Source organism: Arctopsyche grandis, chromosome 12, assembly GCF_051622035.1.
Source record: "Arctopsyche grandis isolate Sample6627 chromosome 12, ASM5162203v2, whole genome shotgun sequence".
NCBI classification, from domain to species: domain Eukaryota; kingdom Metazoa; phylum Arthropoda; class Insecta; order Trichoptera; family Hydropsychidae; genus Arctopsyche; species Arctopsyche grandis.
Window position 1 is genome coordinate 12,287,849 of NC_135366.1, and position 19,652 is coordinate 12,307,500.

Sequence of the window (19,652 nt, forward strand, 5' to 3'; positions counted from 1 at the left end):
CTCTCACAAACGAATTTGAGTGCATTACGTAAACCACATTGTCTCAACGATCAGACCTTGCGGAATCCCAGCCGGGGACGTATCTTGTGTTCGAAATGAATATCTGAAATATCCAACCCCCGCTGTGGAAAACTGTATCTACATAATCAATTAGGGTATCGCTTTTGTCGCGGAATAACAATGAAAGCGCGACATTGCATCGGTGGTCGAATGGCCGCGACCCATTTTACTTAACGTCGTATTTTACATTCAATAAAACCGACAGGATTCAATCTGACGCCAGTATCCTCATTGTACCCTATTTTTATAAACTCTTCCGACGCGTCCTTATTACATTTTTACATATCGTAGTGCCGCGAAACGATTTCTCTTCGAGCTTAACCTTTTTCAAACACTGTCTTTCTTCTAGTTTTCTGCATTTCAAATATCTAATCATGAGATTTTTATTTTGTTTTTAAATTAAAATTCATAAAAACCCAATACACCTCTCTGTCCAACATATTTTATAAAAAAAAACAAACAATTACAAATTATCTATTATATACCTATACATACATATGTATGTAGATATATAACACATTCCAGATATTTTATTTCTTTTTTTTCTGCTTTTGGTATATTCTTTTATTTTGTATTTTTTTCATGTTAACTTTTTTATTCTTATTATTGTTATAAATATTTTTGTTTTTACTTTGTTATTTGTATAAGTCAAACCCCGTCGATCTATCGGCTTTAGCGCCTTCCCCGTGTATTTTAAATAAATATATAATAAACTCCCGATTTTTTCAGACACTAAAAATGTTTAAACGTCTTGAAAAAGATAAAAGAGAAAGTTAATTTTATTTTAATGTAACATATCATACTTTCCAAACAGCAGGGCATTGCATGGGCAGTTTTATTTGAAAAAAATATAAAATATGGACCCTTTGAAATCTAAGTATGCATGTAAATAATTCATTGTCCACATATTAAGAACCCATATGGTAAAAGGACTACTCCAATTGATCAAGTCTAATAGGCACAAAAAATGCGAAAACGTTTTCGAGAAAATTGACAAAGCTTAATATTTCCGGTTCAAGTTTGTCCATAAGGATAGCGTCCCCTCGTGGTTTTATGAAACTTTCATATTTTTCGTCTTATTTATTAAAAAGCAATCCATGGTTGGGATGTATCCAACGTCCCAACAATGCTTTTTATTAATAGTATTTTAGAACATATCATAATATATTTCGAAGGAACTGAATTTCTAAGAAAACTCATTTAAATATGGCTAGCTTTCATCAGCCAAACATGAAATTAATTGGAATAGGTTTAACGCGTTTAATCTTATTTTCTTGGAATACTCCTTTTGATATACATATGTAATTATATTAATATACTTAAAAATAATACAAGTTTACAATCTTTCGATTGACGAAAATTTTGTATGCAAAATGTATGTTTATATATGTGTATAATGTTTTACTTTATTTTATTTATTTATTTTATTTTTTTAATATAAATACTTAAAAATGAATTAATAATAATGATAACAATAACAAATTAATGACCAATGTGACCTGACAAGTTGTCCCAATGCGTCACACCAGTCTTACAATAAAACAAGAACAGTAACAAATAAGCAATCATTCATATCATTCAAATTTCCAGCAGCATAGCTCGGACGTTAAGCTTCTGCTTACCGTCAAGAAGGTGCCGGGTTCTATCCCTGAATGAAAAATGAATTTTTTTCAGAGTATGCTGTTGATCAGACCTGAATTTGTGACTCCAGGTCGATCGTTTCCTATCAGAGTTTGCCAATTTTCTCTGATTTCATTGTTGAAACGGTTCCCGGAAAAAAAATTGGCTAAAAAATCCTTCCTACCTACTATGTCACCACTATTTGAAATTTGATGGATGTACAATAAAAATTTATGTACAATTCATAGATGTCTCGTTAATTTGCGAGTTTTTTCAGTGTCTCGCAATTCAACGACTTGTAATAAAAAAATGCTGCATTTGTATTTGTAATTGGCCAGGAAGGTGCATTGGGATTTACCTGTAAGGCCTTCCTGGTATATATGTAAAATTAAAATAAAAATAAAATAGACTGATGTGTAATTCAAATGACCAGTTTATCAACATGATAATCAAACAGTTCCAAATGCTCATCTATTACATTAAGGAACCGAACAGCCTTTACAAGAGACGAGTTACCTAAAACAAACGTTTTCGCAACGATGGGTGAAAAAGTCGACGTTGACGCAAAGCTCTACCGCATTCAGGCACCCAAAACTTAAGCTCCGACAAAATCGAATAGTGGTCAATACTTCCCTTTAATACTCCAAAGAAGTATTTGGAAATAGCAATAATTCTTCTCGAAGATAGTGAGTCAAAGTCTAGGACACCGCGTAAAAAGGCAGTGGGAAATAAATAGGGGTAATATTTATATTTTCTCACGTACATAAAGGTATCGAAGAAACTTTTTTTGAACTCTTTCTATCAAGAGCGAGAATTTCATTTCAGTAGCACTCCAAACTATAGCCCCAAACTCTAATATGCTCCGGACAAGCGAAAAATAGATCAACACCACAATACTTCTTGGAAATAGAGAGCATTGCGCAAAAAAAATCCAAGCATTAACACACCGCAAAATAAAATGACTATACATACATATAATCCAAACTAAACTAAACTTAATTAAGCTTCTGTATTAATAAGAAGAATATTTTAACTCACATTCTGACTATATCGTAGAATATAATGGAAAATTGTAACCTCGAAGAAAATGATAAAAAAACACTCATTGCGACTGAAAATTGTAAGATAATTGCGAAAAAGTTGCACGAGCATTTTCACGTTTTCCGAAACGTTTATCGTTAAAATTCTCGACCCTTGATAGAATTCGCGTTTGCAGAGTCGTTTCGTTGGCGACCCCTGCAATGTCCCGGTCTTTATCGTAAAACAATAGTTTCATTTCGTTTTATTTAAGCCGCACACACTGGCCGCCTCGCTTTTATCGTTTTCAGATATTCTCAACCGCGCCAAATCGAATCGCATTTGAATTCAAATGCGACTTGAACCTATCGCGTCGACCACCGATTTCCCACCCCTGCCTCATGCTAAGCTGTAACAGGTTGTTTCAAATTCCATATTTATGACGTGCCTTATAGTACATAGCAAGTTTCAAACTTGAGATTTCAAATCTAAAGAGTCAGTCAGCTATTGTGGCTGCAAACAAATTATTGAGAATTATTGCAATAGTACATGGAAACCTTACCCGTATAATATGATTAGTATTAAGACTAAACATATGTGTGCATGTATATATACATATGTATGTGTGTATTTTCATGCGCTCCACGTTCGATATATTACCATTTGATATAACGACATGGCATTTCTCGTAGGAAACACATGCGCCCTGACATATGATCCGCCGGAAAAGGATGTTGCTAAGGATACGCGCAGATAACACGTTCGTTTAATCTCGTTTCGGGTCAGGAAACGCACAAACATGGTGGAAAGCTTTAGGCTGCCAATTTTGAATAATTTACATAAGCTATAAATTATTTAGTATAAATATGTCAAACAAGTGAAATATGTCGTAGTAATTATGCATTAAATTTCACCTAATGAAATATGTGATTTTTGATCATCGCAATAGTTAATCTTTAATAATTCCTTATGATTTTCAAATATAAAGAACTTAAACATCGAACTAACATGTATACATGTAGTTTCCTATGTATATTCCAAACAAGAGCCCAATTTAAAATATATGACAAATTACAAAAAAATTCGTCCGACTCATATTTTCTAAAACGTAATCAAATAACGATAATAAAATAATGCAAAAATTTCTATTATAAATTTACTGTAGATTTTGTTCCAAAATATCCCAATACAAGCTTTCTGGGTGTTTTTATTATTTTTTGTTTAATCTCACCAAATATTTTAGCAGTAGTTTTCCAAAACCTATTATTTTTTAACAATAATAATTTATTCCAAACCAAAAAAACTACACACTGATATTTTTATTTTATTTTATTTTATTTTAAAAAATCAATACCACAGAGACTTGACAGGTTGCCCCAAAGCGTCAATGTGATTTTAATACAAATAATAAAAATCATAAAAATTACAAAAAAAACATCATAAAAAAAATAATAAAAATCATTAATAAAAAAAAAACATAAGAAAATAATAAAAATCATAAATAAAAAAAAAACATCATAAAAAAATAATAAAAATCAAGTAAAAAATATGTACACAAAATAAAAACAAAGAAATAAGATTGAAAAATTTATATCGTGCTATTTAGGATGTGTTCCACCAACTCAACATAACTGGCATCGAATAGGTCCAAGTAATGTGCCAGTAAGTTAAGGAGTCGAACAGCTCTCGAGAGGGGGGAGTTCATGAGCACGTTTGATTTAGCCCTAATTGGTAAAAATATATCATGTTTTCTTAAAACTCTACGATTTTCCGGGGCCCAGAATTTTAGTTTCTCCAGGATAGTGGGATTGTGAATCTCTCCTCTAAGTAATTTTACGAAATGTTTCCCAAGAAATAAATCTCTTCTCTTTGCCAGGGAGTTGAAACCCAAAGATCCCAAGACAAAGGCACTAGGGAACAGATATGGATAAAATCCAAATGTCTTCAGATATAAAAATCTGAGGAATTTCCTTTGGACTCGTTCCAACATTAGAGAGTAACGAAGTTGATAGGGAGACCATATAATGGAGCCAAACTCGAGCACACTGCGAACTAATGTACAATATAAGAGACGAATGGCAGTGAGCCCTAGTTCGGACGAATTACGGATTACGAATCCAAGGATTTTTGTTGCCCTATCACAGATATTCTCAATGTGAATGTTGAAACTCCAACTATTTTCGAAGACTATTCCCAGATCAGATATAAATAATTCTCTCTGAAGAAGAGAATCATGAAATTTATACGGATATTTAATAGGAGAACGAGAACGAGAGTAAGAAATGACCCGACACTTTAGGATATTGAAGGGAAGTTTATTAACATTAGCCCATTCATAAATAGAATTCAAATCCTCTTGCAAATAAAGAGCGTCAGGTAAATCAATTATTCTCTTATAGACTTTTAAGTCATCCGCATATAATAAAAATTTAGAATGGTGAATAGAAGATTGAATATCGTTAATAAATATTAGGAATAATAAAGGGCCAAGATTTGATCCTTGGGGAATCCCAGAAGTGGCAACATACTCATAAGAAAAGCAACTCCCAAACTTAACGAATTGACGTGAATTTAATTTTATGAATTTAAAATAAATTCTTCACACTAGTGAGAAATTCTACAAAGAAATATCAATTTAATATTTCTCAGGGAGTCACAAGACTCAAAGTTTTACTAATGGGACTTTATCACTACATATACATATATGTATGTACATACATACAATGCCTTCGTACTAAGGTTTATAGGTCCATGCCAAAATCAATATTTTCTTTTCATATTTGGATCGCGTACACATTTCACAATACTGAAATTGACTAACATACATATAATGTACATTACACAATTCAATACTAATAGAAATTGGAAGAATATTGTCGAAAATATTTCAAATGGAAGTACCATTTCCTTTTTGATTATATAATACATCCAACGAAAAAAAAGCAATTTATATTACATATTCATTACGCGCGGCGTTATCTAACAATATATAGCCAGATGCTCCTCTCGACTTGAAAATTTTATTCGATTCGCAGAATGCGTTGACGCCGTTCAGAATTACAAGGATCGAATACGTCTCGTTCAGCAAAATTTACCATGAAACATTTGCAAAAGCACAACGCAAATATCGGCACTCGCTTTCCGCGCCGAAAATCGTTGGCAGATTACGATCATTCACACGCAGCCGAATACAACGATATTGAATAAATTAATCACAATACAAATACAACTCGGAATATACTATTTGTTATATTTGCCGTGCAAATAAACGCGTTACGTATTCTTGGAACGTTTGCAAATTGAGCTTTCAAACTCGATCGTAATAATACGCGCGGTGAGTTTGGATCTACGATATTTTATCCCGTTGGTTTCCCGTGGGCCGATGCGCTTTGCATTTTTCTTGTGAATTTTCTCGAGACGGTTGCATCTGGTTTTATCTCCTTCCGGAATTTCCGCAGTGCTACGGAAGACGGAAAAAAGAAATATTTTCAACTATCGCGAGACGACGCGACGTGCTTTTCCACTCCGTAAAAGTTTCATATAAATAATGTGCATCATCGGATATAAAACACTACAAAAAATTCTAAATATGTACATATATATACGGATTGAATGAACTTCAGAATATTGGATATAACCATTTTACGATGATCGGTTGTAGTCGTTCGCAGAGCTTTTATCATGCTTTTAAACGAAAGCCGATCCAATAAATTTGCGAAGAAAGTAACTAAAGCTATAGTTTAGCGACATTTATAAATTCTTTGTCGGAATCGTTTCGACTTTTACGAGCGTGCACGTCATAAAGCTAACTTGAATACAAAGCGGCCATATTTCGAATATCAAATTTCACAGCAATTAAACGGAAGATTCACAGCTTTCCATATATCGTCAAAAATTTATTCGTACACAAATCTTTATGTTATATGTTGAAATTGCATAAATACTTTTGTTTCTGAAAAAAAAAACATTTCATTTCTGTTCGCATTCATACCGAATATGATAAATACAATTTTCGTCGAAAACGTCGAAAGTCGTTTAGAGAAATCACGTACAATTCGGTAGAAAATCGCTTGAAGCAAAATTAGCGAGGTCGCAGCTTTCGAATAAATTTCCATCGGTAGTGTTTTACGCATAGGGAAACTCTTCGGGAAATTCCAATAGCTGCCGCCTTTGGTCGCTAAGAAAAACAAAAAGCGATTGCGGAAAACGTCGGCGTTTTCCAACTGGAGAATATTAAATTTTCCCCGCGCGACCGTTGGCGTAGAATTCTAAGAAAAAGGGTGGAGTGATCCTCTCAATTTCTAAGAGTCCATTCCTGGTGCAAGAGGAAGACAAAACGTATCGCGAGTACGGCAAAAGCGAGTACGGCACTACGCACCAGTTAATTTTAGAAAAGTTTCCAAGCAGGAAATTGCGACCGTTCTTTAATGCACTTTATGTAACCTCATTACATCGCAATGTATCATATAAAATGCTTATGTGATATTAAATACGATGAATTAATAAAAAAGTTTTATTCACTCATTGTATGTACATATACATACATATGTAGAATTATACATACATATATGTAGTTCCCACAATAATCAAATTAACTTTCTCACGTGAGTAACTAGTCCATTAAAATTCCTGCTGATATATTAATTTTGAAATAAAATGCCCCCGAAAAAGGATACCGTGGCGAAGAGGTGGTTTAAGAAGTAATAGACTTCAATAAACTAACTAAATTTATTAAAAGATATGATGGAAGTCCATTACCATTATATGAATTCATTAATGACTGCGAGAATGCTTTTATATTAGCATCAGAAAATCAACGCAAAATACTTTTGAATTATATTATTTCCCAAATTACGGGACCAGCGAGATTAATTATTTCTAACTCGAATTCAAAGACTTATAGACAATAGCATAAAAGAAGTACTAGTTAGAAACTATAGTGCACACAAAAATTACTCCACATTATTATTAGAATAGCAACAATTAAAACAGCGACACGACGAAGACGTGACGAAGTTTATGAATCGCATCCAAACAGCTCCGAATTCGCTCATAAATAGTATAAAAAATGAAAGGTTCAAAGTAGACAAATTAAATGGACAAGTTAAATTAATCAACGAATTAAGTCTTCAACGAATGATACATGGCCATAAATATCAACACACTCGAATTGTATTCTACTCCACACACCCAAAAACTCTCTTAGATGCCTATAAAATAGCTCTAGAAATAGAGACTGATACCGCGAGAAACAAAAATTTTAATATTTGTGGTCGAGAAGGCATTCGGCAAATGCACGTTTTAAGAACAAAGACCCTTGAAATCGCTAAGTCCACTCTGTAGACACGCGCCCCAAAACATGGGACAATAATAGAAATAATAGTGGAAATAAAAGTTCTAACAATAATAATTATAACTTTAAAATAGTGGATATAATAATAGAAACAATAACGGTTTTAAACCATATAGTCAGAACAATAATATTGATCAAAATAAAAACGGCTATAATAGAACCGAAAAATATAATAATAATAACAGAAGTTACGACCAGCCAAAGTCATGGACTTACTGTAATTTGAAAGGACATATGTATGTATGTATATATGAAAACTACAAAGGGATTAAAGTAGAGTCAATCATTTAAACTTAATTCCATCTGTCGAAACCCGAGTAAATCGAAAAGACTAGTAAATGACTCTTGTTGTTTTAAAATAAATCAAAGTGAAACATATTAAAATAAATATGAAACATATAAAAATAAATATTATAAATAACAATAAATTCATTCCTAGATACTTTCTAGTTGTTACAGGAGCAGGGATCTCCATAATCAAAAAAATCATGCTTAGATCTAAAAACTATCTACAATATAATAAAAATGATAAAATTAAAATTAAAGGCATCAACAAAGGTCGGAATCAATGGGTCCATCTAAATTTTGAATTCGCTCATCATAAAATATATATATTATGAAAGATGATGAAATCGATAACACGCATGTCGGTATAATTGGCGGTGATTTCTTTGAAATCAATCAGGCCGAAATTTATTATAAAACAAACAAATTTATAAAAATCAATGAAGTAACTTCTTAGTAATGACAAAGATAAGGAAGATGACAAAATGCTAAATAATTGCACTATTAAACCACGAACGGAAACGATTATAAAATTTAAAATAACAAATCCAGAAATAAAAAGTGGAATTATCGATGATGAACTTAATCAAAAGGGCGTGTATTTAGCCAACGCGATTGTCAACGAAAACGAGAATAGTGAAACTTTTTTTACTATCCTCAATACTACCGATGAACAAATGAGAATAGATAATTTGAAAGTTGAATTGAAACCAATATCGATATCTACGGAAATGGATAATTTTGAAAATGAAAATAATATTCTTATTTCCGAAATGAATAATGAAAAGTTTAAAATTAAACTAACGATCCTATAATTAAAGAACGTAAATAAAATGAAAATAGTATTTCTATTCCCAAAATAAATAATGAAAACTAAATCGCCAAAATTACAATTAAAAGTCATTGGAATGTTTTCCCAAATTTCCTGAGCCGCAGGAATGTAAATGATGAAAAGATTGTTAATTGCGATATTAAATTAAAAATTATTGATGTGAAATTGCTAGAAGATGATTTTCTGTGCAATCGTTTAATTGAAAATAAAAAGGTGAAAATAAAAATTAAAGGGAAAATAAAAAGAATTAATCCAAATATTAAAAATGGATTCGTTAAAATGTTAATAAATTCGTTTGTAACCAAATTAATTATAAAAATAAATAACACTTCTAATGCGGAAATAAATAAGAAGACGAAAATAATTGAACATGGTAATAAAACTAAATTTCGATTAACAAATAAAATATTGTAGTGTAAGCCAACGGTAAAAATTAAATTAAAATAAAACAAATATTTGATTAGTAATGATATAAAGAAAATTATGGCATTAGAACAAACATATAGAAACATAGATTACACAACAACCATTTTGCTTATTAAAGAACAGATAGAATGAATCTATGCTATAATCGAAAGTTTGTCTTAACGTCTTGAAACTATACCTGAAGTATTATCGCCTATTATACTTTTTAATGAATTGAAAAAAAAAATTGTTACCCCATGGAATAGAGTTTCCAGTACCTTTGATATTAGAAAACATACACCTTTTGATAGATGTTTATAAAATTGTAGTTTACCATAAAAATGGAAAACTTATAATATTTACTACCGGTGTCCGTGGCGAGCCAGAATGTTAAATTACAGAAAACACAAATGTCGGAAGGCAAAGATCGAAAATCGAAAGATCTTAAGTTGAAAGATCAAAAAGAAGGGTGCATGTTAAACGGTACATACTCACTTAATTTGCGCGAGCAGGATACAACAGGAATAAGAGGAACAGGCTTTTCCTCCCGTATTAATGTGCGCGCGCAGAATACAAATTTTAATTAATATTATGTATTAGATGTATTATGAGCATTTATAAGAATTGTAAATAGGTTTTTGAGCTCCTTTTCCTATTATGCTGTACATTTAGATTAGAATAATATAATACTATGATTATTAACAAAATGAAATTGAAATGTAAAATAGAAAATGATCAGTATATCAGTAGCTATTAAAATAGATATAAGATGTATTGTGAACATTCTAGTAATAATAAAAAGCATTTAAAAATTAAAAAAATATATATTTCAAGCAAAAAAACTTTTTCTATGCCTTTACTTTCTTTATTACTTTTTTTCTATTTGAAAGTGACATGGTTGAGTGTTCCGCTTTTCTTGAGGCTATTTTTCTACTTATACGTTGTTTTTCTTAAAGAAAAATACGGATTCATACGTCAGCTGACGTCAAGATATACGTAGAGTGCGGTATGACCTTTTTGACCCTACGTCGTAAAATTCCCGTTGTAATCTATATCCTTTCAATTTTATTCGGTATTACTATGGCGCGATTTTATTCACAGTTATTTTTGCAATGAATAGGCAAGTACATACAACTCAAAAAAATGTATGGCGGCACACAAAAACGAATTGAATAAACTGTCAGCTCCACGATCAACTCGACCGCGTTCAACTGTTTCCTCGAATAATTTTTAAAAGTCACAAAAGAAAGATTCATTAAAATTAAGTGCTTTTTTAAGATAAAAAGTTTTTAAGAATCAAAATGAAACGACTCAATGCGACTATAAATACACGTATACAATTAAATTGGGTGCAAAATAAAATATGTACATATTATGCATATTATATTTCACCTATTTAAATATACATATATGTATATATATGTACATATGTACGTATGTTTATGTGGTTGTATTTTAATACAAAAATAGTATAGTATCGTAGATCAACATAATTAAGATACAGCATAATTTAGGGAAAAACATATTTTTTAGGCCGACAGCTATGTATGCACATACAACTTTATTTATTTATGGTATACTGGTTGTTTTACCCAGCTTCGCTCAGTATTTGTAATATAAACAGCTTAAACATGGCGATTCCATTAGTAAATATTCATTTGTTTTTTTATTGTTAAATTTATTTGAATCGAAAAAAAATATATATCGAATCGTCATAGAAACTGATTTTTTTTCGATTACCAACCAACAATACTTACATACTTACATGCATACAAAGTATCTTTCGAAATTATATATTAGATGTAAGAGGATTACAAATGTAGCCACTTGCTATAGAAAAAATGAATCTTTCAATTTAAACCTATTTGAGCATAAACCATAAAAAAATCTTTTCGAAATTTAAAATTTTTATTAATTTTTTTACGTACAACGCTCAAAATATTTAATGGGCTCCATTATGTTGAACAAAATATAAAAAAAATCCACTATACTGTTTAATTTAATTTTGAAAAGTATAACTTGAAGCATTAATATTATACATAATCCTACATACTCGTATTTACTTTCAAATATTTTATATTTAACGAGCATAATTTTGATTTTTTGTTCCAATTTTTTTTTTTTTGTGTAAGCTTTCATCGAAGTTGTTAAAAATAATGTCTCCACTCCCAGCGCTTTTTAAATTCCTACTGACAAATTTTTCCAACATGAAACGATCTATTACACAGTTTCTTTTTTTTTTCACAATGTATTTCAATTTTTTTCAAACAGTTTATAATGGTTCCGAAATAATTTAAATTGAATGTACAATATAGCTTATTTAGCTCATAAACAACAATGAAATTTGACACGACGCGCCACACTACATTTCTTCCGCGTTTAATCAAATTCGTCATTTTACAAATCAAATTCGTCACACTGCAAATCAAATTAAACAATTGGATTTATTTTTTTAATATTAATTTTATTATACATAGGGAACTTTATAGAGAATATTATAGAGAAAAATAGAATAATCATTATAATATATACATATGTATAGAGAAGAATATATTCTACATATAACGAAAAAATATTACTTTCAATCAAAAGTATATGTTTGTAGTATAATACATACAAGTGATCCACACTTTCCCATTAATGTTGACTTGTAATCGGTGAAGAGACATCGGCGTCGTAAAATTGTACCGTTCCCAAGAAATTAGCCAATCCAAACCATACTAAGACGTGCCTCTTCCGCTTCGACATCAATAAATTAACCCGGTTTATTGTCGGCGGCGAACTTTAACTACAATTGACCTTTGTGCGAAATTGCCGATGCTTGGCAGAATCCCGTCGAAGTCGTGAAAACTTCTCCGTTAACCCTTGAGATTTGATTGAATTAATATATTATAAATCACGCACACAACAGCATCTATCATTTCGAAGTAAAGAAATATCTAATGTATCCTATTAACGTTCTTTTAAAAGGTAAAAAGAGAAGTCAAATTTTAATTCATATAATACGAAAAAAATTTTTTGGCTTGTTATTTTTTTCTTTTTTAAACTCCATTAAAGTCTTTACTGTTGTGATTTTAATCTCGGCGGGAAAAGACAAGCTTAAAAACCAACAAATGTATTTTGTGAGGAATACGATTTTTCGAGTAAAAATTTTATTCGCTATAATGGATAAAGTGAAAGACTCATTTTTTATCCCTTGAAGATGCTTTGTAGAATAAGCCAATTTTTATTACTTTATCTGTGTACGTAGTAACAATAGATGAAGTTTTGTGATCATGCGAAAATTTGAACTCGAGATTTTGACTGCTTCGAACTGAGAATCGATCACAGATCACGTTTATAAGATGATCTAGAAAAAATGTGTGTGGGTGTGCCTGTGTATTTTGGGGATTTTTTTAACACCATTAGTCTTATCGAACTGAATCTTAGTATTAGTAAATGAAATTCTTAAATTTTTAAGTTGACCGGAATGGTACCTCCCTTTATAGGTGTCCTCTTTTTTTAAGTTTTTGAATTCAATTATCTCCCAAACCGCTAAACAAATCAATTTTTTTACATGTAATAAAAATTTAAAATTTTATGACGTGATATTTTTCGAATATTTTTATCTGAACCGGAAGTAGTTCTTTTACTCTAGAGAATCGAGGTTTTTTATGTTTTTTATGTCTTTTAGTTGAACTTAAATTTCATATCTAGAAATTTAAGCTTAATACCAAGTTATTTTTAAAATTTTGTAAGCATCTGTCAACCGGAAGTGGCAGTTTACTCTTGTTCGATTTTTCTTCCACCATTTTTTTCGACCTCTTAAACATATTTGATCTTTACGAAAAAATTCAAGTATAATTCTTGGATTAATTTAATGAAATTAAAAAAAAACCACTAAATTTAATAAACCGGATTTTTTCCTCTTAGAATGTTCAAAAATGTTGTGGCAACTATTCTGTCCACACCCCTAAACGTATCAAGCTGAAAATTCATATTTGTATTTTTTATGAACTAACTTAGAGTTGATAAGGTTTTGGTCAGAATTCGTAAACCGGAAGTTTTTTTTTATAATTCATTATTTTATTTTGACCTTTTAAATTATTTTTATTTGCTTGATATTTAATATTTATAATACTGATAGTGATTTTAAGTAATAAAAAAAATTTGAAAAAAATCCGACAACCGGAAGTATAACTTTGGTCTTGTGCAAGTTTCCATACATTTGCGCTCAATTTGTATCTGAAAATGCTATTTCATATGCTGGTATATGTAAATGTGTCTGTACGGTTCAATGTCGAATTTTATTTTTTGAACTTCTTATATTCCTCAAATACATAGATTAAGTCATGGGTTGGTCACATCCGAATTTTTTTTATTTAATCAGCAGATTTATTTTTTATTAAAAAAAATAACCCTGTCTGCTTAGATTTTCCACTCAATCGTGCTTAGGTATAACCAAATTTCTATAGTTTTAATAGGATTGTAATGATGTAATTTAATAGGATTGTAATATGTGATAAAGTATTTCCTACATAAATAAAAACCCTATTTGATGTTTGTACAAGCGATACATATGTATGTATAATAATACGTAATAATCACATTTACTTTAAAAATGTAAACGTATTCGTATATTTAATGTCTGCATTCGCAAAGCGAAGCTGTGCGGCGGACATTCCCCGTTTATTGGTTGTGTGCTTTCAGCGAAATGAGCCTTTAGAAGTTAGTTAATTAAAAACGAAGCGAGAGTAAAAAAGGCAGAAAACAAAAAAAAAAACATTTGGTCTGAAACGCAACGGAAGAATTAAAACCGTAAATCAAATAAGCTAAAGCGGTCGCTCGTACGTTTCAACTAAACCGTGACGCTAATTCCACCGCCAAATTACATAAGGTTTCTTTGCGTTCGCTGAAAACGAGAGATTTTTTCATTAAATATTTTCAGGATTATACACAAGTATACAGTGGACATTTAACCCCGTTTGCATTTCATACCTACGCTACAGTTTTATTTACGATCATTGCCGCCTGGATTAATCAATAACCCGTCAATTATGCATTCATAAATTACTGAAGACCAGATCAAATTAGATGAATGAATTAGTCATAATCCTATCAAAGATAACGATAATAGAATTCCAACCATCGAATCAAGGTGGTCATCAGCATGAAGTCATTCGAGTCTATTTTTGGTCCACTGGGCATTGTTTTACGTCTTGACCGACTCTGAGGAAGTAATGCATATTGAAGGGACGACCTAAAATCTACTTATCCTAGGTTTGCGGGCATCTGGTTTTCAGCCAAAGGAGTTTGCGTTCGGTGAACAGTGTTGCATTAATCAAGCGCCCGGGCGGCCACTCCAGTGGCGCATCTGCTAATTAATGTATGTGAGGGGCGGCAGGATATTGTAAGATCCTATCGGATAAGAGATCAAGAGTGGGGTGGAGAAGTGATGTGAAAGCCAAGAGAGTTCGCACAAAGCGGCTAGCCCTATACATACGTACATATGCACATATGTACATATGTATGTATTTGAGCACTCTTATTTAATAACTAAGCTGAAGATGAAATAGCAGATGTTGAATATTAAAGTTTACATATAATAAAAAACGCTCTTCTGACTATTGGAAAATACGACATATTCACCCACTGTATTGAAAATTCTGAATGCTAATTAATTGATATGATAACCAAGTAAACATATACCATAAATCAACTCTCGTTACGGTTCAAAGACTTTGTAAATAAATCGTGGAAGACTTGCAACGGTCTCGTGCAAATATTCAGCTCACGTGATGTGCAACTGACCTGCCGATGAAACTCGCCTGGAACCGCGAGAGTTTCGTTGTAAATCACAGTAATTGAAAACGATGGAGGCGAAAACTTTCATCCGAAGTCTCGAGTTTGCAATTGTATCACTATTAGGAAATATGGTAGTTTTTAACCGGAATCAAACCCGAGCGAATGCACACCAAACTTCCTCATTCGCGCGAACTTAGAATTGCGACTTAAACGCAGGTGTATGCACGTATATGTATATGTGTGTATGTATGTGATAGTTGTAAATTCGCAGCAGGTACCGAATTCAATTAAGGTAGTACATTCACGGCTTTTGTACGTATACACCAAGACCCACGTTAAGTTTTAGTCCCTAAACAGCAGTTGTGGTTTAGTGCGTGAAATATGTGAAATACGACACGGTAAAGCCCTTCATAAGCAAACCGAAGTCGGTTAACGACAAACGACATCTTGTCCAAATTGCACTGTTTTATTATATATGCGAAACTATATTTTTAATTTTGTAAATTCAAGTAATCGTTTCAAATTACATAGTTCGCAATATTAGAACTGCAGAAAAAAATGAAACAATTGCGAAAAGAGCGGCATAATCACTGAAGTCATTAGTTACTGTGTATTTTCTGAATAATAAACGCACTAATGGGCTCGACATTTAAGAATGAGCTCAATTATTTTAATTATTTTAGTCTTTTTTAAAAATATATATTGATATTTCATATTTTTATGAATAAACAAATATTTTTATTTTTATTACGTTATTTTACACTCAATAAGCCATATTATAACAAACAAAAAAGCTTTAATATATTTAAATTTAACATTTTCATACATACATGGATACATTAGCTTATTATTATATAAATAATAATTTAATTTTGTATACTTCGTAAATTAAATCACAGTGAACGAAATGTTCAAACTAAATTGAAATTTGACATTTATGAAAAAGATTTCCTTTTTATCGTTAATATTCGCTGAAAAATTAATTTAAATTGAAAGAAAGCTGAAATTATTTTTTTCGCTAATATTACACTATGTCGTCTACTGAAAATAATCATTATAAATCACAAAACAACACAGCAAGTCTTATACTTATGTAAGTGGTATGTAGAAAATTTTCTTTTTCAATGGAAAACAAAGTCTTCACTAAATATAAAAGCTTACATATATGGCAATTATGAGAACGTATGATGGCATTTAAAGTCGCATAGTTTCCTGCTGAGGACAAAAACAACCACTTCAATAATACGAGACGGCTATTAAAGATCGATTTATTTAATAAACTTTTCCATTCTCGCATAGAATTTATAGTATGTAATGATAAAAAAAAGCAAACGACTAAATCGACTCACACCGCGAAACGTCTGCAAAGTTAACATCCTACATTTTTCCTTCAAAGATTAATAATACCGTTCCATAATTACGTTATTCACAGCACGGAAGCGCATTAAAATAAATACCAACTGAACAAAAAATAATTTATCCAGGATCATTTGACGAATTGAATTTCGATTCACGGTGCGTCGCTTCGAGGATATCGATATTCTCGAAAGGCTCTTTCAAAGTACCACGGGATAATGGTGGATCTATCCCATTTTCCACTTGACGCTCAAACCCCTTCTAATGAGGTCGCGTGTCTCATCACCACGCACGTGAAAACACTGAACACGAAAGGTGTCCTTTTAGGTTTGACGGTGACGAAATGAAACAGCCTTCTGAAATTCGCGTAACAAGCCCCATTTAACGTCGTTAAACTCGCTTAACGATGACAGTTGTCTTTGCGGAATTGCGCCCGGTACATTAAACGCTTGTTTAACACCTGACAGCGAATCGCGGACTTGGTACTGTTGAAACGTCCCGAGATTTTCCAATTTTATAAATTAGCAAGAACAATTGAAATGTTTATGTGACGACTTCAAATATTGAATATATGTATAATATTTGTGTAGGTATATCATAAAATCACATTATGGTGCGTACGCACCAAGCCTACAACGGCGATAAATCCACTTGCATTGTTACTTTGGTTATCTATATTTAGGGCCATAATAAATAATAATTTAGGACGTAATAAATAACAATAAAATAATAAAATTAAATAACTAAGGACGTGACGTACAAAATATCAATAAAAAAATCAAGCGAAAGTCCATGCATAAGCAATTTCCATACATACATAAAAAGCGAATCAAGTCCATACATACGCAAAAGGGGATTTTGCTTACAGAGAAAAAGTCGCGCGAGCGAGACGACTGTAGACTGCAGTGCTACTCAAACTATTTCAGTTGGCGGACCAGCATGTATTTTTCAGTAAGTCTCACGGACCAGCATCATATTTTTAAATAAAAAGCTTATATAGTGAAAATTTGTTCATATAACAAATAAAAATAGTATTAAATATAAGTAGTAAAATTTATTTTATTGAATTCAAAGAAGGGGTGGGTGGAGGATCCAAGTAAAAGGCCAACAGTCGTTTCACAGCATTTATTGATGATTAAGGAGATACACGCACTGGCAGTGCTTAGTCCAGAATGACATGATATCGCCTACGTACCGCCTTATAAAGGATAGATCTCTCAGGACGCCTGATCTGTTTACCTGTTGTATAGTCACGTATTCGGATATGTATTTCCACGACATTGGGTCTCCCCGTTCCGATTCTGAGAAATAACTAATAACGGTCATTGTTTAGCCTAAATGCACTTAGAGTCCAGATATAATCCTTGGAAGTAAGTGCATGCACTTAGTTAATCCGATAACAGATATCCGTTGGTCTAAGTGCAATTCGCTCAATCCACGGCGTACGTAACAGTATTAAAGATCTGGGAAGAGTTGTGCTTTCAATTTGATACAAAAGGACGCAAGTGAAGTTGTCGTTTCAAAATACTTTTTTAATTCTTCATTTGTAGAATTATTTTTTAATTCTTCATTTGTAGAATTATGTTTTAATTCTTCATATGTAGATCAACTATTTTATCTTCTAAATTAACTAATATATCATTCCATGGCAAAAATGGATTTCGTATCCATCATTTTCCCTTTCGTGGATCGTCATCTGGTAGGAAATAGAAATATAATGTTTTTTCATGGATGCTTCTCCATGAAGTACACGAATGGGAACATGTTTAATAAACTATTGCATATTTAAGTGAAAGAGGTATGTAATTTGTTGACGTATTCAATTTATGAGGACATTATGTATATGAAAACATTTATCGAAAATATAACATGTGAAGAATGGAAAACGAAAAGCTAATAAATAATAATATCAGCCAAATTGTGAAACATTTGCAATCTTTTGAAACACAAATCTTTCACGTTTTTAGTTTTCGTTTCAACCCATCCTGTTTTACAATAGCAGCTTGGCTATCCAGTTTACGTTTTGAAATAGTTATAGCGATCTCATCCCTGAGCTTAAATACTTTCTTCAGCACTTTACTCCTCATAAGCGGATCTAAGGGGGGTGCCATGGGTGCAATGCCCCCGCCCCCCCCCCCCCTTTGGTATGAATTTAATTTCATATATATTGTAAATTTTTCCTATTTAAATATATATTATATTATTTATAACGGATTTATATTTTTATAAATATTAATTGAAAAACATTTCTTTCTTATTCTTATAATTTAATAACACCTGAATGGGGCTTTTTTCCTGAATGGGGTTTTACATGACAATGGTTTTCTTTAAAAAAAAAACAACAATGTAAGCATCATATCTACTATTATTTACATATATTGTAATATTATCCAAACAAATCTAAAATCACATGATTTTTAATTTTTTTATGTTCAATTTCAAAATGCCCTCCTCCTTGACCATTTTCTGGATCCGCCTCTGTTATCCCTTGACAACTAACGTATGGCAGCATGCGATAATAGTCGTTTATAATCCGCGCCTATATCTTGGCATAGTATCCCGAATAATCTCTAGTTTGTAGGGCATGTCTTTATATAATTTATTATATGAAATGGATGAGATGATGCAACATAATCTATTTTTTTTATTTTTTTACTTACTTTTTTCCCAAGGACCGGACTTTGCCCATCGTCTCACTCATGCGCATACGCAAGAGTGACAGCTTACTTGAGCGCATGCGCAAAAGATTTGTAGATAAATTCAGCATCCATGGCGATGAGAGCTTTATGTCAATATGTATACGTATTATACATATGTATGTACATATAATGAAAATTATAATATCTTACGCAATTAAAATCACCAATGTGCAAAAAATATCCCCTCAAACAGTCATTATTTTGAAATAATTTTTGGGTATTAAATTGTGCCAAGATGAAT